At 39.3% G+C, this 27129-nt stretch overlaps 1 protein-coding gene across 1 annotated transcript in view; it reads right to left on the reverse strand.

The window, feature by feature from the left end:
• SLC35G2 (solute carrier family 35 member G2) overlaps positions 1 to 25868 on the reverse strand; it is a 34067-nt gene extending 8199 nt beyond the window's left edge. Inside the window, exon 1 of the mRNA XM_081071802.1 lies at positions 25741 to 25868. The gene's annotated coding sequence lies outside the window, so the exon portion shown is untranslated. The remainder of the gene's footprint in view (positions 1 to 25740) is intronic.
• Between the last annotated feature and the right edge of the window lie 1261 nt (positions 25869 to 27129).

The raw sequence follows: 27129 nt of genomic DNA on the forward strand, positions 1-27129 counted from the left end.
AAACATCAGACTATACATTTTTTTCTAGTGTATATGGAACATTCTCAAGGATAGACCATATATTGGGACATAAAACTAGCCTCAGCAAATTTAAGAAGATTGAAATCATACCAAGCATATTCTCTGATCACAAGGCTTTGAATTTGGACATCAACTGCAAAAGGAAAGCAGGAAAAACCACAAATATGTGGAGATTAAACAAAACACTTTTAAAGAACGACCAAGTCAAAGAAGAAATTAGAGGAGAGATCAAAAGATACATAGAAACAAGTGAGAATGAAAATACATCCTACCAAATTTTTTGGGATGCAGTGAAAGCAGTTTTAAGAGGGTAATCTATATCATTATAGGCCTATCTCAAGAAAAAAGAAAAATTCACTTTAAGCAAAAGAAAGACTATCTTGGGTGGGCCTGACCTAATTGGGTGAATCGTTTAACAGGAGATCCCAAACAGTTCAAGCCCTTGAGGTTCCAACCTGCTCATGATCTTCCTTTCCATACTGTCTGCAGACAACAAATTTCAGCCTGAGCTCACAGGGTTTCAACATGCTTTTACTCTTTTCTTCCTGGCTGCCTTGTTTATCCAGACCCTGATATTGCATAATCCAATTCCTTGCACTTAATCTCATATTGGTTCTGTGTCTCAGGTTGAACCCTAATTCAGATTGATACATGTTAGAATTCTCTCTTTGATTGTAGTCTGTTGCTCTGTTAACACTGATAGGCCACTGATACTTTCTAGATTGCAGGCATCCAAATGCAAGCTATCTCAGGTAAATTCTGTAGGGTCTCCCTGGTGCACAAATTCCCAATGTGGGAGAGCCTCTTTCCCTAGGGCTTATGGCCCACAGTTTTTTGCTACTTGGTCCTCTTACCTGGTGGGCAGCTCTCTTGGGCAAGAACCAACAGTATTCATTTAGCCCCAGGAAACTCACATATCCTTACCACTCCAGTGAGTATACAGGCCACTCACCACTGCCCCCTCTCTTCAATGTTCTTTCTCTGCTCAAGCAAGCACAGGGAACATTAAAATGTACTGTCTAAGCAGACCTCTAATTGGGGAATGAGAAGGCACATGCAATTGTTGCAGATAATGATCTGATAACTTTACCCGAATTGCATTTAAACATCAAGAAGACAAAAATCGGGCCGGCCCGGTGGCTCAGGTGGTTAGAGCTCCATGCTCCTAACTCCGAAGGCTGCTGGTTCGATTCCCACATGGGCCAGTGGGCTCTCAACCACAAGGTTGCCAGTTCAATTCCTCGAGTCCCGCAAGGGATGGTGGGCTCCGCCCCCTGCAACTAAGATTGAACACGGCACCTTGAGCTGAGCTGCCTCCTGGATGGCTCAGTTGGTTGGAGCCCGTCCTCTCAACCACAAGGATGCCGGTTCGACTCCCGCAAGGGATGGTGGGCTACGCCCCCTGCAACTAGCAACGAGCAACTGGACCTGGAGCTGAGCTGCGCCCTCCACAACTAAGACTGAAAGGACAACAACATTGAAGCTGAATGGCACCCTCCACTACTAGGATTGAGGAGACAGCAACTTGACTCGGAAAAAAAAAAAGTCCTGGAAGTACACACTGTTCCCCAATAAAGTCCTATTCCCCTTCCCCAATAAAATCTTTTTAAAAAAGGAGTTTTAGATGATAATTATTGGGATCTTTTGACTCAACTTTTCAAAATCAGCTTGTATTTTTATGAATTTCACACTTCTAGTGTTTCACTATTTCTCCCATGCAAGACCACTGTGCAATTCAGTAATCACAACTTTCTACCACCTGCTCAAAGTTGTTCTAATGTGCCAACTCAACATCTCCTTCCACACAGAGACTAAACTTGGGGTCTAACTAATCTCACAGCTCTAGTTCCTCTGATAAGGATTTATATGGGGAGGTGTCCTCTAAGGCAGAGGTCTCCATTTGAGCTGTATAGAGCAACTCAGCTAAGTAGAAGAAATGTGAAACAGTAGAATAAGAGGACCAGCCTGCCGGGCTACAGATGTATCAGCCTCAAATACTGGACACAAATGCATGAGAAGGATGCATAGTTTGGTGTCTGCTTGAACAATGGGTACAATTCAGTGTGGTAACCCTGAAACCAATATTTTTGTCCAAAGGAGGCACTGTTTCCTAAGCTATATCCCACAACATAAAGCCCAAGATCACGTCACTCCTAAGGTTGAGAAAATTAACAGACATCCTTGCTGTCTTGGTAGGAATCCTCAGGACAATCTCTTTATGGTACCTAAGGCAAATGCCACTTGGTACTAAGAGTTTCTTACTTTAATTACCAGGCTGATCCCTAACACGGCAAAATGTCTTAGATATAAGGCTGGCTAGGGAGGGTAACTTGATTATAATACAGTGGTTTAAATGTAGGCACTAATGTGATATTGACACTTATAAATGAGATTGACTTTTAAATATTTATAAAGAACTGATAGTTTACTACCTTATACCTAAACAGCCTACCCCTGAAATACCTTAGTAACCCAAATGTGCTTAAACATCATTCCCTGAATGAAAATGAAAAGACTACACCTAACTCGACACCTAAAATGGAGAACCCAACAACTATCTTTCCAGGATATGATGAGACATCAGTACATATATAGGATCTATGCTGTTAAATGTACCTTCCTGAGACGTGCTGAGAAAAGCCATTCCTTCAAACCGATGAAAAGGGGCCCATATTCTGAGGCCCCAAAGGCATGAGTCTATGTTCCTTATGCTGAACCCTGCCTGGAATGGTGATAAGATAGCACCCTTAACACCCCTTTTTCAATAGGGATTCTCTCTTTCCCCATTGCAACTCATGAGAATCAGGAAGACTAGAGGAAGCATTTAAGTTTGCTTGTGCTTTATTAATACTCTTGAGTCTGTGTCTGTGTAAAAGCCAACTGCTTTAGAGGGAAAAGAACCTGCTTCTAAGCTCCCACCTCTGTAACTAGAAAATTAGTTCTTAAATAAAGCAATGAGGTACAATTTGAAAGACAGGACTGATAATAAGTGAAAGTAACAAAGTAGTAGGTAAAAGACACTTTCTTGCATGAGGCACACTTAGGAAGTGAGGAATTTATCATGAGGAATTAAATGTTTGCCCTTCTTAGAAGGTGTGAAAATATTTGTGTTGCATGTAAGTGGCAAATGATGAAAACAAACCCAGTTTAGAATCAAATGATGAAACTAAACAGTTTTATGAAGATGTAAAAGAGGGGCTGCAGGAAAAGTTAATTGTACAAGACTTTAATCAAATACTTAGATTATATAGGAACCCACTATAAGCAAATTCATTAGAAAGGGGAAAAAAACAAAAGAGGAGACATACAATCTAATAGTAACCTATGGTAAACAAAGTGAATATTATCTCTATAAAAATATAAAAAGGAATTTCATAGCAACCTGGAATTCTATTACTTCGGACAGCTATACCATATGTAATAGCAGACTTTCCAATAAAAATATTCATATTGTATCATTATTGCTTGACAAACAACAGTCTACCTGCATCTCACTTAGGAAAACAAAAAATAAGGCATATAATCATTTCCCCCTTTGTAACACATTAAAGCATCTTTGCAATGGGTTATAAGAAGACAAAGAAGACCTTGATTTAACCAGAGATCATGACAACATTTTCAGCACTTTAATAGAAATAATCAGAATTAGGATAAAAGCAAGAATGAGAAAAGAAAGAATGGCAAAACAAATGGCTCTAAACTCCAGTGAAAACAGAAGGAAAGATGGGAGAAGTCAGTAATACCATCAATAGCCAGACGTATTGGTATAGACAGTATGCTTAGCACTAAACTTGGGTTAACTCAGCTTTGAGAAGATGTGAAACCTTAGGAGATGTTGGAGTAGGGGAGCACTGGAGAAGGGTAGCAAACTAAGAATTTGGAGCAAGGTAATATGACCTATTGTACTTTGAACAGAACTGAAAAGGAGGTAAAGGAAGGTACTCACGTTGGGAAACTAATACTGCTGATATTATTGAACTCATTCTATGTGACTGGCACCAGGTCGGCCATGAGGAAAAGGTCAGTAGGTTCTATTGTTGAAGAGAATTTGTTCCAGTTTTGTCTAGAACTTTTTATAGTACCCAAACTAGTGTCTCCTCCCCATTCTTTTCTCATTCTTTCCTCTTCCCAGTCTCCTCCCTCTTTCCCCTCCTTACCTTTACTCCTGTCCCCCACAGACATAGCCCTGTCTGCATTCTAACCCAAAAGTCGCTGCCATTTATTGATGCAAAAGATCTCAGGAAAAATTATATTTCATTGCCTTAAATGACAAAGCATTATCACTGTCAGAATCACATTATGCTTTCAAAAGAAAACAAACTATTTTTTATTTTCCTGAAATCATTGAGTTAGTTCTCTGACAGGAAAAAAGGGTGACAATGATAAAATGTCTGTGCAGAATGTAGGAGAAAAGCCTCAATTATGTGACCACCCCTGCCACTGAGAATCCTACCATAACACCTGGCTTCCTGCCATCCAAACTAAATTGCACACATTTTCACTCCTCTGGGTCTTTCCCCTGTGCCATTTGGCATTTTCCCTCTGCCTCCTTTTGTCATTTTATTCTCTTTGTGTATGACAGTAAGTTTTAAAAAGCAATGGTTCCTCCAATGTGTGTTTGGGGAGAGGGCACGAACAACCTAAGTGCTTAAACAGATGAATGGATAAAGAAAATATGGTATATCCGTACAATCAAATATTATTCAGCCATAAAAGAATGAAGTTCCAATACATACTACAACATGGATGAACCTTGAAGACATCAGCTTAAATTAAATAAAGCCAGACACAAAAGTACAAATATTGTATGATTCCATTTATATGAGGTATTTAGAATAGGCAAATTCATAAAAACAGAAAATAGATTAGAGGTTACCAGGGCCTAGGGGGAAAGGAGAAGGAGTAGTTATGCTTAATTACTCCAGAGTTTGACAAAGCTTTGGAAGTGGACAGTGGTAATAGTTGCACAATATTGTGAATGTAGTTAATGCAATTGAATTGTATACTTAAAATGGTTAAGATAGTTTGTGATATATATATTTTACCATGATTTTTCAAACTACAAAAACAGAAAGAGAGGGAGGGATGCAGGGAGGAAGGAAGGAAAAGGGGAAAAGTAGTGGTTTCTCCACTGTGGTTTGGGGAGACGGGGAGGCAGTGGTAGGCATTGGTACTTCTTTTTAACACCCCCCACCCCACCCCCCAGTAATCCTAATGTTTAATTTTCTTGTGAGACAACCACTTGACTAGATTATCTAAGGGAACCTTCTGGCTTTAAGATTGAATGAATCTGTAGGCTGCTACATGACTAAGGAAGACAGGGAGTGGCACAGGGCTGGAAATTTAAAAAAAAAAAAAGTGGATACTGAAGCCACACTACCTGGATTTGAATCCTAGCTACATGTAATATTGTGGTTCATAAGAAATATATATTTGGTCATTCAGATGACTCAAATATATTTCTCATATATATTTGGTCTTTGTCTACAGTTACTGGCTGACAGCTCCCAAAACCCTTAGAATTTCCTAAGTAATGACAGCATAAATGTGTCTTTGGTTATCTTAGTAAGTTAATTTAGGGAAAGCACCTAAGGATGGGGGCTGGTTGCAAGAGAAGCCAACCAAATTAGAGGATTGGAAATTTTGGAAATTTCCTCTGGGGAGGGGAGAGTGCAGTGCCTAGAGATTGAATCAATTGCCAATGGCCAATGGTTTAATCAGTTATGACTATGTAATGAAGCCTCCATAAAAACCCAAGAGGACATGGTTTGGAGAGCTTCTGAGTTGGTGAACATGTGGAGATTTGGGGAGAGTGGTGCGCTCAGAAAGGGCATGGAAGCTCCATGACTTCCCCTTACTCTGCATCTCTTCCATCTGGCTGATCCTGAGTCATATCCTTTCATGATAAACTGGTAATCTAGTAAGTGAAATGTTTCTCTGAGTTCTATGAGCTGCTCAAGCAAACTAATTGAACCTGAGGAGGGGGTTGTGGGAACCTCTGGTCTAGAGCCGGTCAGTCTGAAGGCCAGATGACAACCTGGACTTGGGACTGACATCTGAAGGGCGGGGGCTGGGGGCAGTCTTGTAGAATTGAGCCCTCAACCTGTGGGATCTGACACTGTCTCCAAGTAGACAGTGTCAGACTTGAATTGAATTGTAGGACACCCAGCTGCTCTCAGAGCATTGCTTGTTGGTGTGGGAACCCCCCTGCCCCAAGACTGTGGAATTGGGTACAGAACCCTTATACAGAACTTATTAAATATACCTTGGGCAACTTAACCTCTTTGCCAATTTCCTCTTCTGAAAAACTGCAGTAACAATTGTATTACCTCATAGGGTAGAATAAGAATATTAAATCAGTTAATACATACAAAACAGTATCTGGCACCTAGCAAGTGCTCAATAAATTTTAGTTCTGTTTTTCACATTATTCTGCATGCCTGGAATGACCTGGCCCTCCCCCTTACTGCCCTTGTCTACCTGCTGAGCTCACATTTGTGCTTCAATGGTTTGTTTGAGTGTTATTTCTTCCTCTGCAAAGTCTTCCATGTCCTTTCTCATCTTTGTGCTTCACTGTCCCTGTATTCATGTGTTAATGTCTTGTCTTTCCCACCAGACTCTATACTTCTTGATAGCAGACTTTCTCACCATTACATCCTCAGCCCTTAACAGAGTGCCTGGCACTCAATAAATGTTTGTTGGATGGAATGGAATGGATTTGAAAACCAAGAAGAGGGAGATATGGAAAAGAATGGAGAATGACGTTAGATTACGATATTTCTATAAGCCCTTATAGGCCCAGAAATCCACATCTGCTCTCTTGGTATCACTGCTCAATCAATGGTAATCTTCAGTAACTTAAAACCTATAGTTTCCTTTGATAATTCAAACTATAGAAATGTTCAAAAAAACTCTCCCTGTCTTCTGCCTTTAGCCTCTGTATTAGTCAGGTTTACCAAGAGAAACAGAATTAATAGGATTCATGAATGTGTGTGTATGTATGTATATAGTATATATATCCCGCGGGCTAGCTCAGGGCAAACTTCTCACTCAGGAGCTACTTACCACCATCAGATCTCTGAATAAAAAACAACTTTATGTTTATTCTCATTGCAAAAGCAATATATGTTTATTGTAGAAAATTCAGAAATGTGGGAAAGAAAATAAAAACCATGATCCTACCACCCAGAGATACCCTTTCCAGGTCTTTTTCTATTTCTGAACATTTTTTTCCCAAAACTGGTATCAAACACTGCATCTTATTTTATAACTTTCCCATTTTACTTATCAATACATTGTAAATATTTTTCTATGTCATTAAATATTCTACATCACATTTAATGGCTAGTTAATATAAATCCAACAATGGGCCTTGAATACAATAGGTCATTAACTTTAGCTTCTGAGAGCTGAAAGGCAAATGGGATGATCAGCTGCCACTTCCTATATGCGAACAGATCCATAATCATCACAAGAAAAGCCACACATGTGAAAATGAACAGAAGTCATCCCAGTGCATGTAAATGAAGAAGTGATTTTTGATGGGGGAAGATTGTTAAAAAACAAATAGATAAAGCAAGCATATTCATGTTTGTCTCTGTTCTCCATTCCGATGTCATCTATGGAGAGAAATTAGCTGAGAGTAGAAGTGAAATAAAGTATGTCTTCATTCATGTTTTGTATGTTTATTTAGGATCAGTGCACTGGTTTTGAAAGGAGTTGAGGCAATGATTCAACTAGAGTTAAAGGGAAAATGAAACCACAGGAAATAGAAAGCACAGATGCTTCCAAGCACCTGGGATGTGCTCTTTTGGATTGTTTGGTCCTGAATATGGCTCTATATCCTCTAATTATAATGATAGCCATGTTCATTCAGCCCCTTCTATATACCAAGAACTTTATTTGCTTATTTAAAGGTCAAAACAACTCTATGAAGTAGGTATTATAATCTCCGTTTTAATGTGAGGAAATAGGTTCTAGGATGTTACGTCACTTGCAAGTTAGGGGGTGACAGCACCAGTTAATGGTAAGAACAAAGTTCAGGTTCAGGTCTGCCCTCCCAAGCCCTTTCTTCTATACTACACTTGCAAAGTAACCATCCGTGTCCACAGAATAATGTTCCCAAACCTGTCACCCCTCACCAAGATGTCCACATCCTAATTCCCAGAACCTGTGAATACATTACCACCTTATATGACAAAGAGGAATTAGGGTTGCGGATGGAATCAAGGCTGCTAATCAACTGAACTTAAAATAGGGAGACTACCCTAGATTGTCTGTTTGGGTCCAATATAATCAGAAGGGTCCTTAAAAGTGGAAAACAGAATCAGAAAACTCAGAAGAGATGTGACAAGAGAAGCAAGGTCAGTGTGATGAATGTGAGGACTCAGCCAGCTATTGCTGGCTTTGAAGACAGAAGGGACTTATTGAGCCAAGGGTTGTGGGCAGCCTCTAGAAGTTGGAAAAGGCAAGGAAATGGAGTCTCTGCACCCAGCTGACACCTTGATTTAGCCCAGCGATGCCCATATTAGAACTCTGGCTTACAGAACTGCAAGATAATAAATTTGTGTTTTTTTTAAGGCACCAAGTTTGTGATAATTTGTTACAACAGCAAAGAGAAAACTCAAAACATCATTCTATGAACATCTGAAGATCAGATCTGTATTCCTACAAAACCCACACACTTATTACAGGTGTATACAAAAGAACTGCCTGCATGTAAATCCATGATTTTCCGTAGAAAAGAATTTTGTATCTTTTTAAGATCTAGAAAAAGTTCTGGATGAGACTGCAAAGTTCTAGGTCAAGTGACATGGACAAGATTATAGCAGCCTAAAATAGAAACTACTTGCTTGCCCCCTATGATACTATTTGAAATGTCTGCTTTGAAGAACCACATCCTTGTGGATCATCTAGGAAAAGTTAATTATAAAACATTTCTCAATGGCTGAGTAAACTGATCTGCTGGATGTAGCTATTAAATATTGAATCAGAACTTTGGTTGGATGCTACCAAATAGGATTTTGGATTAACAACCGATACTGGAAACAGGTTAACCAATTCTGGAGGCAGAAGATCTGAATTTGAACTCTACCTCTATCATTTTCTATGTGTGCATATAACATCTAACCTTTCTATACCCGTTTCTTCATCTGCAAGATGGGCTGATATTACCAACTTGACAAGGTTATTAATTAGGAATTAATGAAAAGATATATCAAAAGAACCTAGAATAATACCTGGCACATAGCAGGTGTTCAATAAATACTAGTTTGCTTCCTTCATGTTAGTCAAACACTGTGGTGATTTTGTCATTAGCATAGAAGAAATGCTTATTTTCCTCTCTGTTCTGTTTCCACAGCAAGAAGACTCACATACAGTTACGAACTGCTAGATTAGAAAACGTTAAAAGGATAAAATCATGCATTCTAGGAACTATGCCTGGAGGCCCACCTTGAAATCTGCTCCTCCAGCCCTTCCACTTTAATTCCTTGTATCACAAGGCCTGACAAGTTCATGAACTCATCCTAGAGAAGTGCTGCATACCTCATTGCTGAATATCCCTACAGTCACCTTCCAAATACTCCCCTTGGGAAGCTGCACCGACGCCAGCGCCTAGTCTACTCTTCAAAGCAATTTGGGAACTCTTTCTGGAATGGCCATCAAAGCTGTAGTCGTATTACCCTTGATGTCCTGAATGTCATCAAAATGTCTTCCTTTCAATATTTCCTTTATCTTCGGGTAAAGAAAGAAGTCACTGGGGGCCAGATCAGGTGAGTAGGGAGGGTGATCTAATATAGTTACTTGTTTACTGGCTAAAAACTCCCCCACAGACAGTGTCGTTTGAGCTGGTGCATTGTCGTGATGCATTAACCATGGATTGTTGGCAAAAAGTTCAGGTTTTCATCCAACTTTTTCACACAGCCTTTTTAGCGTTTCCAAATAGTAAACTGTTATTTTAACCAAAATGGTTAACTGTTTGTCCAGTCGGTACAAATTCATAATGAGTAATCCCTCTGATATCAAAAAAGCTTAGCAACATCATTGCAACAAGTTTGTGAACTTAATTGTTACACCTCATACGTCTCTTTCTAATTCTGTGTATTATACCTTTTTCTGATTGAAAGAGCTAAAGTGATTTTGGTTATCTGCAACTAAAACTTGTCATATACAGACACACTGGCATACCATGTAATGTTTAAAATTGAATCCTGTCAATCAAGGAACCTCTCCCTGCTCTGCTTTTAACAATATTATTTTAATACAAGATGCCAATAAAGCATTAGTATTTTAAAATTTATGCAAGAATATTTATTCACGCACAAATGCCAATCTAAAGAATCAAAGACTGAAGATAATCCTGGTGATCCCTTCTTTAAAAAAAAAAGAAAAAAGCCTTAAATTGCCATTAACTCTTTTCTTGATGAGCTAGGATGATGTATAATAGTAATTCATAATAGACAATTTGCCTACATTTTGTTCCTCATGTAGTTATTGCTTTGAGAAAATAGCCTACAATTTATCAAGATAGCTATAAGAGATTTTTGAAAGAGTTTCCCAAGATTGGTTGGTAGTTTGGGATAATATTACAATAACATAAGATTTCCTTAACAATGGGAGACAGCACTTTGAGCTCATACTGAAGAAAGCATGTCAATAGCAGTAAATATGGATTTAGGACTGCAAATTGGGACAGAATCTGAATAATTCTTTGCATCTTCTAATAGGAACCTTTTTAATTTTATGTGACTACTTAGATAGTTCTCTGGAAATGCAATTATCAAGGAAAATTTGATTTCTTTTAACTCTCTTGCACACTCTGTCCACTATTCCAACCACTTCTACTCAAATCTTCATCTAGCCCAGCTAGCGATGTCAGCCCAAGGGACAAGTACTAATACTATTTACTCAGACCTCTGGTTATTAAAGTGCTCCGCAGACCGGTAAGGAGCCCTCATAGAATGACTCCACCTCCTCACACATCCATGCTCGGCAGGACTTGTCAGCACATCTCAAGTTTCCCGGGCTGTGCACAGCCCAAGGTGGCTCTTTTATTCCTCTATGTCCACTCCTTCACCAGATCCAGGCACCATCGAAAGGGAGCATGCCAAGTCACAATCTCCTTTGTGAAGGAGAGAGACTTCACATTCATATTTGTGTTCCTGGCACACAGCACATTTAATAAATGTTGCTTGAATAAAACTAAAGATTTAGTCCTGAACTGCATTCTACAATTGCTCCTTGAACTTTGTCCCATCCTGCTATCAGCTATTACAGGCTCTGCTATTTATTCTCCCATTTCTATCTTGGTTTCATCTTTGAAATTGTCCTTACACTATTATCTTGGCTATTCGTCTGTAATTCTGACTCTGTGCTGGGGACACTGGTTCCAGATCCCTGAGGAACCCCTCTCCTGCTCTGGCCTGCCCCCAGGACTCTGTGCTGGACCCATGCTGGCCCAGGTTAGAACAACCCAGCCAGGATTCTTCTGGGTGAAGGGTCAGCATCTCTGCAAAATTCTTGGATTGAGAGAACTTTCATTTGAGCTACGTCACTGAAGAACTTTCGATCTAAAAGTAGGAAAACCCTGGAACCCCACTCGTCATACCTCCTTGTCTTTTGAAGCAGATCCCGCCCAGCAGTCAGTTTGAAGCAGCCACCCACCCAGGAAGAAATAAGATAAAAACCTAAGAGTTACCACTCTTAGTCATGTCCACAAATCATGTGGGGGGAAAAACACAGCTTATAGCCAATTTAAAGGAGGTAATTGGGGATGAGTACTGATCTTTATACCCACATTATTACCAGGGAGAAACTGATATTTGGCTCAAAACATAGTAGAATAGGAAATCCTTCTCCCGCGCCATGAGCTTCTTGCTCTTGAAAAAAAAACAACCTACTTTGAGTCTGAAGAATGCCAAGCTTGCTGCGTTCTGGAATCTAGTGTTGGGGCCCTGACCTCGATAGTCCCGCGGTTAGACAGGGTTCAATTCTGCATTGCTGTAGCAATTAACTAGCTTTGGTTTCCACAGCCATTGACTGAGCCTCCTGCTCCTGCCAACCAACTCACAAATGAATCTTCTTACTCAGTAGAATCAGGGAGGAATGCAGCTGAACCAGTTCAAAGCCATCACCGTCACTGTACTTTGCTGGTAACAGGTCACTGGGGATACCCTCTGTGAGGATCTCTCCGCGCAGTGCTAACAGGCGCACAGCACCAGGACTGGAGCACAGCCTGCTCATTCCAGGCTAGAAGTGATTTGGGGCACTCTAGGCTGAATGATAAGCTCCTTAGCATGCTAGCTCACGTCAGCTTAAAAGAGGAATACTTAAGTAAGAAAGAATCCTTATTTGGGGCTGAAAAGCAGAAGCTACCCAAGAAGGTGTGAATCAAGGCTGCTTGATGGGGCTGAAGGAGGCTGAAGTTGGAGTATGGCTTGGTTGTGCTGAGGATGAAAGCTGCTTAGTTGAACTAGGAAAGGCAATGAATATTGGATTCCAGAGTGGGCCGGATTTGGATGAGCAATGTAGAATGTAGTCTGAGAGGGCTAGGAAGAGTTGGGCTAAATTGGGTTATGGGAGAATGGGAGAGAGGCCTGAGAATTTTGCTGGGTTGTGTCAGTCTGATTTATAGGAGAGGTGAAAGATATAGCTAAGGGACTTGAAGATGAGGTGAGGGAAGGAGAGACATCTGATGGGATGTACTAAACAGGAGGCCTAGACCAAGTGTGAGCTGGAGACTCAGCTGACAGATCTAGGATAGAAAGTTAAAGAAGGGATGGCCAGGGGTTGTCAGCCATACAGGAGATGCTAAGAGTCAACAGCTGGCTCTGGGATGGACAAAGACTGAGAAAAAGAAAAGAACTGACTAAGAGCCAAAGGTGGGAAAGAGAAAGGAGTAGAAAAGGGCAGGCATGGATGGGAATTATCAGTCTGGTAATTAGAGCTGGGCTAAACATTCTCTCTTGCCATCAGCTAACAACTGGGCCTGTTAACGTTACTGTGCAGGCAAAATGCAGGTGAGAAACCTGGCTCCTCTATATCCAATGGTGGTTAACGACTTTTGTAGACTGCCATGAACCACGCATATCAGCAAAGGATAAGGTTAACTGAGGCTGAAAAAAAGCCTTATGTGGCAGTTTTCAAACAAGAAGGTTGATTTGGCTTGTATGAAGGCAATGATGCCTGACTTGGAGCAGAGCAATTTGTGTTGTACCATTTTAAAATCCATTCTGGCACACAGATGAATGTGTCGGCTGGCAGCTAAGAACTTGCTGGGATGCAAGAGTCTTTCACCATTTATAATTGACACTTCCCCTTCCAGGAACAGAGCCTTTCTAATCTCTGAAGCAGTGGATTTATCACTTTGCATGAAATATGCCATTCTCAATGAACATATATTTATGATCTACCACTCACTTTCCCACTGTCTTTAAATTAAAAAAAAAACAAAAAACCAGAATCAGTTTGCTGTGAATCAGCACTTTTAAATTCTACTGTGCTGGGTGAATCTGTTCAGAGTGGCAGCAAGTCATTGCTAGAAGGGGGAGGGGCAGGAATAAAATGATCCTTTTCTATTTCTATGATCCTTTGTGTATATATCTAAGTGGTTAAGTCACCAATTAGGTTAGATGCTAATTAAATGTAAAACGGTTTACAGGGCTGTTCTGATATCCTTGTTAAAGTTGTGCCTATTGGTTGCTTAACCTTTACCTAACTCTCATGAGAGAAGATCAAACAGCCCAACTGAGTTCAGAGAAGCCTGCCAACCCCCCAGGACTTGTAACAGTCCCTGAACAAAAAAGGAGCACCCGGGATCAACAATCTAGTCTCATACCCTTCAGACGATACACACGCCACATGCTCTGTTTGCTCTGTTCCTGCTGCTATCCATGAGAAAGCTAAGCTTGAAATCCCTCTTGAGGCCAAGACTTATAGAAAATGACAAATAAATTGGTTCAAATTTTAAAAAATATAATCATATCTGATTCTTTACCCTATATACATCACTCAATGAAATTACAACTCAGTCACATCTCCCCATATACCACATTTTATTAAACTCAAATAAGCTAAAGCAATTTAAAAGTGGTGATCAGATACCATCTTGTTTCAGACCAAACGATAAGTCAAATTTTGAATGAAACAGACGACACCTGGTTGGTTAAGTGGCATACCTAGATTTACTAAAATTACTCCTTTCATGAATATGCACATATATGTAATGCTACTGCAAAGCTGAAAAGAGACTATGAAATCCCATCACTGCATATGAACAAGCAGCATTGTATAATCCATCTCAACAGGAGTTAATTTTACCAGCAACATGTATCAAAATTTAAAATGTGTGAACTCTTTAACCTAGCAATGCCATTTCCAGGAATATCCTAAGGAGATCACTAGTAAAGTACATACAAATGGCATGCAAGAATATTTATCATGGCTTCTTTGCACAATAAAAATTGGAAATAATAATTGTCCTTTAATGGGGGACTGGTTAAATAAAAACATCAATGCAATATTAGGCAGTCATCCAAAAAGATAATGTGTATATATATATATATATATATATATATATATATATATATACACATTATCTTTTTTTTGTGTATATATTTTTTATGTATATATATATATATATATATACATAAAAAATCTTCGTGTTACATTGCTAAGTAAAAAGAAAGGTATGAAAGAGTATTCATGGTATGATTCTATTTATATAAGAATTTACATCTGTACTTGGGGATGGTAGAATTTCAGTTATTCAGTACGTTCTTCTTTTTACTTTTTACATTTTTTTCTAGATACTAAAGGAAGTATTTACTTTAAAAGTCAGGAGGAGAAAAATCAAGCTATTTTCATGAGGAAAAAAACCCCTTAGTCTGTATTTCAGTCAGACTAGAACAGTAGTCCAGGAAGCCACATGTAACTTGTGCTTTCTGTTGGAAGTAAAACTATGGGTAAAAAGACCATATTACAGAATCGATGGTGTCTAGAATCCAAACCAAAACAGGTGAAACACTACACAAACTAAGGAGGATGCCTTTATCATACACAGTGTTTGAAAGAATTAATCCATTGTGCATGTGTGTGCATATTACTATATTTTCATGACTAACAAAAAATAATGTGGATTCCAAACGGCAGCAGAGAATATAATTATCATTGGTTTTTCTTAATAAGTTACCACTCCATAAGTCTTCGTGTTAATGTGAAAAAAATCTGACCTGAACAGATGGACTTCATGCCGTTTTCTAAAACAAGAACAGATTTCTGATCTTCTGGACCAGGAAATGAAATCAACACTAAAACGACAGACATTATGATCCATCTCCTAGAATTTCTATGTCAGAAGCTGCTAATAAAAGCAACATTTCCCTTTTTAGAACTACAACACAGTGATAATGTTTCTGTCTTAATGAAAAGTGCTCTTCATACAGTAACAAAACATAGTGGGTTATTTGTGGCACTGGAGGTGCTGGTTGAGTGATCTCCGAAACCACACCAATCCTGGAGGAATGTTCTTGGCAGGTGGCAGCATGTGGCTGCCTCTACCCTTCATTCTCCAAGTTTCTCATGGAAGGCACATCCCTGAGGGCTACCGCTCTGCCTAGTCCAATCTTCATCTCATTAGTTCAAGGGCCACTTTTCCGTGAGCATCTTCACAGGAGCAGTTTTACAGTAAATAAATGCCCTTGGGTTTGAAGACCCAATAAAGGGCCCTTTGTCAAGTATTTAGCAGGTTTGCGGGGTTTTTTTCCCTGCGGCACCGCTTTCTAGCTGTGTAACTTAAGGCTGTGAGGAGGCTGGTGGGGCCAGAGGACGGGGTCTGAGGAGGAGGTGAGGCCAAAGAGGTGGCCCATGACATCAGGAGATCGGTTACATAAAGGAAAAATGAGCAAATAGTTAAATATGTTGAAAATAATGGGAGCCAGATTTCTCACCATTAGAGAAGGAAGTTACCAATACAAAAAGGGCGGAGACTAGAATGAATGCTGTAGTATTGGAGTGGAGTTGGAGATATTGAACTATGGGTTTTAATATAAATAGATGAATATATGGAAATAGAGATGTATGTGTATATGTGTTTGTTAGTTTCTTGGTTCTATCGGCTACAAAGACCTAAAAGCAATGACACCCCAGTAGCAATGACCTTACCTAGCACCCAGATCTTACATTCTACTAAAAGAAACCAGGGTTCCTTAGAGAAATAGCTTTTGAAATGACTGAAATGGTTCGGGCAACAAAAGCACAGGATGAGCCTAAAACATCTTCCACCAGAAAGTGCTCCAGGAATAATATAGAGATGTCAAGAGAACACAAGAACCAGCTTGACTGGGATTCCAATGGCCAAATCTGTGACAATTTCAGCATCAAAATCAATGATGATAGTAATGGGTTAAATCCATTACATAAAACAGAAACCCACAAGTTCATACTGATGTAAATAAATGAATAAACAAAGAAATAAAAAGAGAAGAGAAAAACAATAGAATTCCAACTAGAAAATGTAAAATAAATGTTGGAATTAGAAATATTTCCATTTGGCAATCATGATAGTAATAATATATTTAAGCAAGAATCATCATAAAATAAGTGAATGAAAGTTTGTTGGATGTTTACATAGTCTCAAAGTATCTCCCCACTGAATGCTTATTAATTACAAAGGAATAACAATTACAATGGAGAAGTTATCACCTTCACCAAGTTATCAAAGTTAACATTACCAGCAAAAAGACAAATCAATATTGTCTCAGGTACCCTGAGAAGAACACAATATCACTTTCATCATTTGCTGCCAAAAATGTATAACTTGCATCTAATCATGAAGAAACATCAAATAAACAAAATGAGGAACAGTCTACAAAACTAATGGCCTGAACTTTAAAAAATGTCACTGTCACTAAAGACAAGGAAGGAATGAGGAACTGTCACAAATTAAAGATTAAAGAGACATGACAACGAACTGCAATTTACAATCTTGGATTTGATTCTAGACTAAAAATTTTTTAAAATATATTTTCCAAAGAGTAATTATTGAGACAAGTGGCAAATTTTGAATTAGGTCTGTGGATTAGATGGTGGAATTATATCAGTGTTAAGTTACTCGTTTCCGTGATAATACTGTGGTTATGCAGGAGAGAATCTTGTCTTTAAGAAAAACATTTAAGTATTTAGGGGTAATTAGGCATCACATCTGCAACTTATTTTCAATGAGTTTAGAAAAGAGAAAGAATATGAATGAATGACAAAGCAAACATTGTAAAATGTTTACAATTGGAGAACTTGGGATGAAGGATATGTGGGAATTATCCTTCGCCAGGACTTTAAATGAACTATACATTAAACATTTCTATATATTTGAAATTATTTCTAAATAAAATGAAAAGAAAATATATTGGGGATAACAGTATCTATCTCACAGAGTTGTTGGGAGAAGTACATGAGTTAACAACGTGTGAGGTGCTTAAAACAGAGCTAGGTACACAGTAAGTGCTAAATAAAGGTTAGTGATGATGGTGGTGGTGGTAATGATGGTAGGATTTAGTGATGATGAAGACCTCAACTTGAAACTACAGCTCATCTCGAAGAAGGACAAGCGGACTCTGACTCACTTATTTATTTTCTTTTTAGATTTAATTTAGAAATTGAAATGATACTTATTTGCAGTTGAAATGCTAACAACATTATTAAACTTGTTTATTGCAGTTTAAGCACACAGTGTTCATGTAGAATATTTTATAAACTGGTGTACTCAAGCATAAACATGTTAGTAATATTTTTTTTAATAATCAAGATTCCATTTTTGAAAAGTAATTTTACCCTTCATTCATTTAGGCAAAACAGTGATAATGAGAATAGAAAAATCATACATTCATATGTATATCTACTTTTGCATATGTATGTCTATTTTTATATATACATATACAATATATACATTAGCATGTATGTATTTAATATAGGGTAACCCTCTACAATACTATATTATTATGCATAGAATTGAGACTTGAAAAAGACTTTGGGGGTTATCTACTCCAATTCCTTTGTAACTACATCCCTCTACAGCATTCCCAACAAAGAGTACAGTTTCTGTTTTAACATCTGTTGACAGGAAACACTCCTTCTCAAGGCAGCTACCAGGAAGTCACTCTGATTGTTAGAAAATTTTGTTTCAACATTGAGTCAAAATCTTTCTCCATATAATTTCCAGAGGCTGTTCCTATATATTTCCCCTGGGGTCAGTAATTAATTCCCTCTTCCACAATGACATTTCAATATCATGAACTACTATTTCCTACCCTCCTTATACCAGATCTTTCATCATGAGTTTTCTCTTCTCCAAACAGAAAATCTCTTTTTTCAATTACTCCATGTATAATTGTGGGTTTCAATCTTCTCACTATCTTAACCACTCTTCTCTGAACATATACCAGTTTCTATAATTTATTGAGTAGATTCTGTTTCTATGAGGGCAGCCATTCTGGCAGCCTCATGCATTCATGTTTATTCCTTCATTCAGTGAGTATTTACTGAGTTCCTACGATGTGGAAGCCCTTATGCTAAAACATTATTTGAGATAAAATTAAGAAGATGTAAGCTGTCTCTTAAAGAACTTACATGTTCCATATGGGAGAAAAAGTATATGGTAACAAGTGCCACAAAACAAACACAAATGCTATACATTAAAGGAAGGAAATTATACAACTAAATAGATATTTGTTTTAACATCAGAGCACTAAAGAGCAAAGCAAAAGTAATGACAATTCCAGACCTGTTTGGGGATAGAGTGAGAACTGGTAAAAAGCAGCATGTTGGGATTTAAGCGACATTAAAAGAGAATCTTCCAGATTAGCATTACCACACAGATTCAGTAGACACAAAGTGTTTATATAGTCTTTTTACCCTTAAGAGCTGACAATAGGATCAATAATCATTTGTCCAGAGTGATTTACATGCAACCTTACAAAGAGAAAAAAAAGACTAGACTACTACTCACCAGGCTTATACCAAGTTCATAGTATTTTACTGAATCCCACAACAATCCCAACCGGGTAGGAACTAACATTAGTCCCTCTTTTTTAAAGAGAAAGAGAGAGAGAAAGAGAGAGAGAAAGAGAGAGAGAGAGAGAGAGAGAGAGAGAGAGAGAGAGAGAGAGAGAGCTTACAAAGGTGCTTACTATGGAAGCAATGCTTCAAATCTAAGCTGTCACCTTATAGCCCAATTTGAGGCCATAACTGATACCAAACAAAGCATTCTCTGGCAAACTACCCACATCCTCACAATCTTCCTGGTGAACTAGTTGAAGAAGTCTCTCCCTGAACAATCTGTTCCTCCTCTGGGTTCAAGAACACTTTCTATAGGCTCTGTTATAATGCTTGACATACGGCATCAGTGAGTTGTGAGTTGTATATGTAACACTAACCCCTGATAAAGTGTCACTGCTCCAAGAACAGTATCTTCTTCTTGTTATCCCCAGGTCTTCCGGCAATGCCAGACTCAACAAATGCTTGGAGAATGAATGAGTCCTCTAGTATAGCAGGCCTGCTTTTGACAAAGGCACCCTCTTAATCAGAGATCTCTAATTCTCGGTCTAATTAGCTATGGTGCAGAGCTTTGTTTGGTTGCCACAATTGTGCAACTTAATTCTATCTTCTATCTCCTAACTCTAACTTAAGGGAATCCAAGAAGTAATGTGTGTATCTGGCTTTAGTTCATCACCACCCTCTGCAGCCTTATTCACCTTTGGGATATTCACCTTCATGTAGAATAACGGCTCAGCCAGTTACAGAGACCAGAGGCAAAATAAATGGGAAATTAAATTACCTAATATTTCTGCTTTCCTTCACCAAGTTCTTAAAGTTCAGTAAAGTTGCTGATAGTTTGGGATGTTAAATAAAAGGAAAGGGATACAAAGCAAGTGCTTTTGATAAGTCACGGAATGATTAAATACTTTAGTAAAGACGACAGGCATGTGGACTGAGTTCATGTATAATTATAACTATGAAATAGTGTTAAGTGCACGTAAAGTTGGCCCATTGATCACATATAATTCTACTACGGCACTGACTATAAGAAAAACAAGAGAGAATAAACAATTTAATGTGTATAATATTATGTACATGTCGAAATCTGAAAATTACATATGTATGTTAACATTTATAAGGCAAATAAAGTTTTGACCCACAGAAGATAAAAAGCTCTGTGATCTCAGCTCATCTCTGATATTTCCCTGCCAAGTAGAAGGGTATTTCCTGTGTCCAGACTAGAAGGTAGAGAGACGAAAAGTTAAAAAGAAGAAGGAGGCCCTAGCATGATTATCATTCTCCTTCCCACACCCAGGCTAGTAGCCAGCAGACAGTTACTGTTAATGCAACACTTTGGTTACTTGGAGAATCTATTGCTAAGGGCAGAATGGCAGGGAAAAAAATGAGTGGAGAAGGATACTGTGCCTGTAATCAAAATAATTCAGGAAAAACATGAAAAAAGAAGAAGAATATAGCAGTGTTGCATAACATTCTGGGACTGTGACTTATCAGAGTTCTTAAGAATACCATCCATGGTGCAAAGGTGGCCTCAGCAAGGAAAATGAAACAGACTCTGATATCACCAGCAGAATATTTAAAAATGCCCAGAAAAAAAGAGGTCCTGGTTAGGGTATTACTAATGCCATTACCTTTGTCCTCACCAACAAATTCCAATCCCAAACTGAAAGAGTATATTTCTACTCAGGTCACCAAGAAACAAAGACTCCTCAAGCACCTAATAACTGGGAGAGTCTATTCCTCATTATAATAACCACAAACTGTCAGGCTGCCAGATAGACCAACAACTGCTGAGATCAGGTAGGAGATTTAAGTGTGGACAGCAATGCTATCCAAGTTAAAAGGTATTAGGGAATTCAGCTATCCTTTTAAATTAAAATATTGTGAAAATTATAAACTCCCATCCAACGTATATTTGATTACTGGATTATTTACATCTATACATATTCTCTTTACTTCATTAAGTCTGTGTCTTTGAAAAGACTCTAAATTATATAAAAGCATGGAAAAAATATGATTAATTAATCTGTTAATCTCCCCCAAATACCATTTTCTCATATGACGGAATTCACTAACTCCCAGTTCTAATAGCTAAAACAGAATTGTCAGCCATATTAATTTAAAAAGTCAGCCAGTGTTATCATTGCCTCTCTTTAGTTTGGGTCCCTCTGCTCACAACTACTCGCCCCTTAACTAGAGCTCATTAGCAGGTTTACCAACACAAATAGACAAAGCCTTTTAGATCCTGTTTAGAAACAGAATTGGTGACTATCTAAATACAGTAAGAATCTAGGTTCTAGTCCTTAGTAAATTTAATTGTGTTCTTTCTCTCGTTAGAGAATATTTTTACAATCTTGGAGTGGGGAGTGGGGTGGTGTTCTAAGTATAACACCAAGGTCAAACATCACAAAGCAAAGAACAACAGATTTGACTCGCTGAAAATTTAAATCTTTTGTGCAAAAAAAAGGAAACTATAAACATAATTTTTAAATGACAAACTGAAAACACCAACAACAAAAGGTCAACTTTCGCCCAAAATGGACTCTTAAAAATTCAACAAAATCGGGCAAAGGCCATGAATAGGTAATTCACAAAAGAAGAAATACAAATAACCAATAGACGTGGAAAAATTTCTGTAAAAGTCCCAGAAACAAAAATTAAGAGTGAGATATCTGTTTTGCCAGGAAAATGGAAAAGGCTGATTATATGTAGCATAAGTAAGTAAAAAATCTAGAACAGCATGCACTATTGGTTACAGAGCAAATTGTTACAAGATTTTTGGAGGGCAGACATATACCAAAATGTGCATTCTCCCTAACCTATCAAGTTCATTTAGGAATTTATTCTAAGGAAATAACACCATTACACAGAAGTATATTTTTTAAATGTTCATTACAGCATTGTTTTTATTATTCAAAAGTTGTAAAATCTAAATGTACTTAAATTAGATATTTATTAATTCAATACTTATATGTGTCAGATGGGAAGATGTCCATACCTTATGTGGAAAAATTAAAAAATAGATATAATATGATTCTATTTATAATACACCAAATTTAAGATGCACATTTTTTCACATTTCTTAAGTCAAAATGCATCTTACAATTGATATCTTATATTCAATGAAATGTATGTTTATGATTTTAATAATCTAAAAGTATTCATTCCAAATTTATATTTGTGGTTATCAGTGGAGAATGGCTTACTAGAGGGATTTTATTTTCTACTCTGGTGTTTCCATTTTTTATAATTAGCCATACTCTATAAAAGTAAAATTATCCCCATTTGGCTATTCTAAAATGTTTTTAAACCCCAGGAGGAAAATACTACAGAATAATTTATCAATGCTCGAATAACCATTCTTTCAGATTTTGGAAAAAGTTATTTTGATCCATAATGGATGTCACAAAACAGTGTTTGTTTTTTAAGGCATTTGACCAGCCTTACGTGTGCGCATTCTCATGAATCTCAGTGATAAGAATTACTTAATTTTGCTAAAAAGTAGACTTTGTCAAATTTGTTTCATCTATAAAAAATACTCTAAAGAATAGCTCCTTTTAAAAAGCACTGCATATTAATAGTTAAAAAATACTACAGACTACACAGCATTTTAAGTAAAAACATTTTCAGTAAGTTTAGATATTAAATATATCACATTAAAGAGTTCAAACATGTTATTCCTCATAGAGGACAAGCCTATGTATATGTGGGTTGAACATAAATAATTACTTCTTACAAAACAATCTTCAATAGAATTTTATATCTAGTAATGAAATGAATTTAATTGGAAAAGGAAGTTGGGGTGTAAACCTAGAGTTTAAAATGTAGCATTTTATAAAATGTTTATTATAGAGGGGTAAAAGACTAATGTAAATGACAGAAATTATAAAGGAAAAAACATACATCTGATTATATAAAATTGAAATTTTTCTATACAATGCAAAATACCATAAAGTTTAAAATGAAAAATCAAGAAAAAATTGCAACATATGTAACAGAGTCCATAATATACGAAGAGCTCTTACAAATAAAAAATACAAGCACATCAATAGAAGAATAAGGATATGAGCTCACAAAAGATAAGTATAACCAATAAATATATAAAAAGATGTTCTTTCCTGCATATCCGATTGGAAAATACTTTTTAAAGTTTAATAAAACCTAGTCTAATTTTGGTGATAGTATGGGGATACTGATATTCTAATTCAGTGTGTGTAGTGGTACATATTGGTACACATTTTCTGTAGCACAATCTGGAAATAGTGTTCTTCCAATAAATATTTCTTGAATATGCATTTATCTGGCATTGTTTAGATGCTGAGAACATAATAAAGAATAAAACAGACAAGAAAGGGAGACAAAATAATTGAACAAATAAATGAACAAATTAATATATCAAAACATAGAATGTACGTACCTGCTAAACCATCAATTTCATTTCTAGGAATTTGTTCTAAGAATATAATCAAATAAGCGTACAAATGTTTGTTCAAAAATGTTATTTGCAGAAGTGTCTATAATAGCAAAAAAAATTATAAATGCATAAATGTTCATTACTATCAGATTGTTTAAAAAAACTAGGTTCTATCCATTACTTAATGATGGTCCATTATTTAACCCTTAATAATGATGACCTAGTTTTATGTATATTGGTTGAAAAGACATTAACGATAAATTATATAGTGAAAATGCAACCAACAGAAGATCGGTCCATTTAAAATGCATGTGTGTTCATCTAAAAGAAAAAATCTGTTTACAATGGTTTTCTCTGGTTTTATCTATCTTTATTACCTAAATTTTTTATGATGTGCATATATTCTGTGAGAGAAAAACTGTAGATATCAATGTTTTGAAAGTACATATGTAATCTTTAAAGAGTTCACAAACCATATAACCTCAGTATATTTGAAAATGTCAGCATTATGATACATCTTAGTCATATTTTCTTCAGATTAAAACTTTCTGTAAGATTATCTAGTTATTGTTCTGTATTAAATTTTTCATTAACTCTTTTTAATTTCCTTTAGGAACATCATTTTTGCATAAATATCAATTTTACATCTTCCTAGGCTATCTTTGTTCTGGAATTAAAATACTGTACGTATAAACACTTAATTGCTCGGCAAAATGCGAAACACTTTAATGCAAAGACCCTGTAATTTTGGAACAAATGGCTACGAAAATTGACAGTTCTGCAGAATTCAGAAACACTAGAGATGTGAAAAAATAACGATGGATTACAAAAAAGTTCTGGGAAAATGTGTCACTTTTACTGTGTGATGGCCTTGAAAACAGAGGAGTCTATATGTGCGTTATGTTTGTGTATATACACATACGTACATCCTATATTTGCATACATGAGATTCGTGCTCACAGTTGTATACCTGCCTGTGGGTAATCAAACCTCTTACTCATATGCTTTATCTGCACGCCCAAGGCAAGCCACGTTTGTCTTCATTATATCTCCAGGAAACCAGCAACAACGCATCTGCAAAGGGGGTCAGTGTCGGACCGGCTCCACTCTGTCCACCTGCCTTGGAGATGGGCTGTTCCTGGCAGAGTACAACTGCGAGGCCGGCGGCGGCCAGCAGCAAACCCACAACGGAACTTGAGGCACTTCAGCACCACGGACACGGGCAACCCCCATCAAAGTGCTTTCCCGCGGAAGAGCCGGCGGAGACCGCGCTCTCCCCCAGACACCCGCAGCCCCCCCCCAGACACCCGCAGCCCCCTCCGCCTGGTGCCTCACTGTCCCCGGGCCCTCAGGGCTCACTCGGACGCGAGCTTTCCGCCCCGCCCCCGCCCAGCCCGGCCCAGGATTGGACGGAGACGCAGGTCCGCGCGGCGCCCTCTCGAGCCCCAACACCAGTCTCCCTCCCGCCGGTCCGCTCCACCCTGCCATCCACTGCTCCTCTGCACGTGGCGTAACGTGGTACAACGCCCAGAGGCTGGCCGGGGAGGGTTCGTGGGTTCCCCGCGGGGACCGGGGGAGGCTGGGTGGGCTTGTGCTGCGCCGCCAGCCGCCACCCTCGGCCCCAGCCTGGCCTTTCCTCCACCTCTCCTGGCTCTCCTCCGTTCAAGGTTTCTTCTACAAACCGTTTCTTCTCCACGAAAATCTCAACCCATATAAACTGGCGTTCAAGAATCATAGACATGAGGCAAGAGAGTAAAGGAAAACACGAATTCTTGGCCATATTTCTAAAACCATCCAGCATTCTTAAAAGTTTGTATTTGAAATTGATCCCATGACGCCATAGGGACTCCGCCTTTTTGGGTGGGCTTCTGGGCGAGAGGAAAGCAACAGCCCCTGGCCTTTATCATAGAGGCGGGGCAGGACCAATACCTGCGATGGTGGCAGGAAACGGGGGGGGGGGGTTGGGGAGGGGGGGCAGCGGCCGTCGCTGGTACGGGTCCTACCGACCCCGCGCAGAGGAGTGAGGTCCCCGCGGCCTTTCAGGCGTCGAGCGCAGTCCCCCGCGAAGGCCCGTGAAAAGGGCAGGGCGCTCTGACCGTGTCCGGCCCAACCCAGAAAGAGGGACTCTGCCCTTTCGGTGCGACAGCTAAAAGTGGGTGCGTGGGGTTCACCGCACTCCCCCCTCGTTCCGGGTGGGGCGGCCCGGCAGCTCAAGACCCCGGGTCGCTGTCGCCGACCAGCTCTCAGGGCCCGGTTACCTGCGTGTCGCGGCGAGGAAGGCGCGCCGGTGCTCGGGCCGGGGCTGCCACTGCCGCGCGCTTGGCCAGGAAAACGGCGGCGGGGGCCGCGGAGGCCGCCAGGCGGGGCGGGGAGAGGGGCGCCGCGGGTGCGGGCTCTGCGCCTGCGCCCTCTGCTGCCCACCTCCCAACCGCCGGCCAGTACCTGCGTCGAAAACCGCGGGGGGCGCCCAGGATTTGCGGCTGGACTGAGGGACTTCCCCTACCAGCGCGGTGGGAGGGTCCACGGCACCGGAAAACTGCGGGCCAGGGGCCTCTTTAGCCTACACGCCCTTGGGGAGAGCAAATTTGAAACCGGGGCGACGTGGTCTTCAGGAAGGGGGCAGAGAGGCAGCCTCAGTCCATTGCTACCTGTCTGTTTGCGTTTAAAAAATCGCAAGTCGATTCTTGATATTTAAAAATATGTCTCAGCATCGGTAAATCATGGTCCAGAAAGGTCTTCGAGCATCTCGGAGTCCACCTAGCATTTTACCGATGAAGTCTCTGAAGGAAGGGTCTTGACACTGCAGAGCTGGTTCCTGGACTCACGTCGATATACCCCAATATCATGCTGAATGGACAGTCTTTTGGGAACAGACTTGGTCATCAAAACAATGGTCTAGATGGGTCAAGAGGACAGGCAGGAAGTCCAGAACCATAGACCAGGAAAGAAAGGGTGAGCTCGGAACCAAGGTGCTGAAAAGATAGGATGTGACTGCTGGTTTTCCCTCTGTCCCTCCAGATCCACTCTCCACCCTGCTCTGTGACTCAGGGCTGACCTTTATGGACTACATCAACTGTCCCATGGCTTTCACTTGGTTTGGCCAATGGAAGACACATGCAGGAGATTACAGAGCAGGATATTATTCAGGACCTCCAGCTGCACCCCTAGAGGGCCACTCTGTTAGCAGTGGCTATATTCTTTATCTGAAAGCCATTACGTCAATCCTGTGGCCCTCTCCTATGGTTCTCTCTTGGTTCTGTTTATCACTTTCTGTTTATCACTCACTGTTCCTGCCCCATCAGGCCTGGGGGTGGTAATGGCTCCCAGGGGTGTCCTTTAACCCTGACCATACCTTTTAAAATAGTGTCTTCATTAAATTCTCCAAGCAGTCTTTTCCCTACTATTCCAGGACACTGTAATAGATTTTACTTCATTGTGGTTGAGAAGGTTCATAAGAAAAAATGTGTAAAAGAAAGATGGGGCTCTTAAAAGGTGATATGTCTCCCAGAGTCGTCATGACACACAGTACCCTGGGCTCTATGCAGCCATCATCATGCTAGGTGGTGTCCCCACTGGGTCCCCCAGCCTGAGGGCACCAAAGATAATTTGAGTAGACACAAGAAGGGAATTCAGACCACTCATAACTA

This window comes from Rhinolophus hipposideros, assembly GCF_964194185.1.
Source record: "Rhinolophus hipposideros genome assembly, chromosome: 14".
In the NCBI taxonomy this organism is placed as follows: Eukaryota; Metazoa; Chordata; class Mammalia; order Chiroptera; family Rhinolophidae; genus Rhinolophus; species Rhinolophus hipposideros.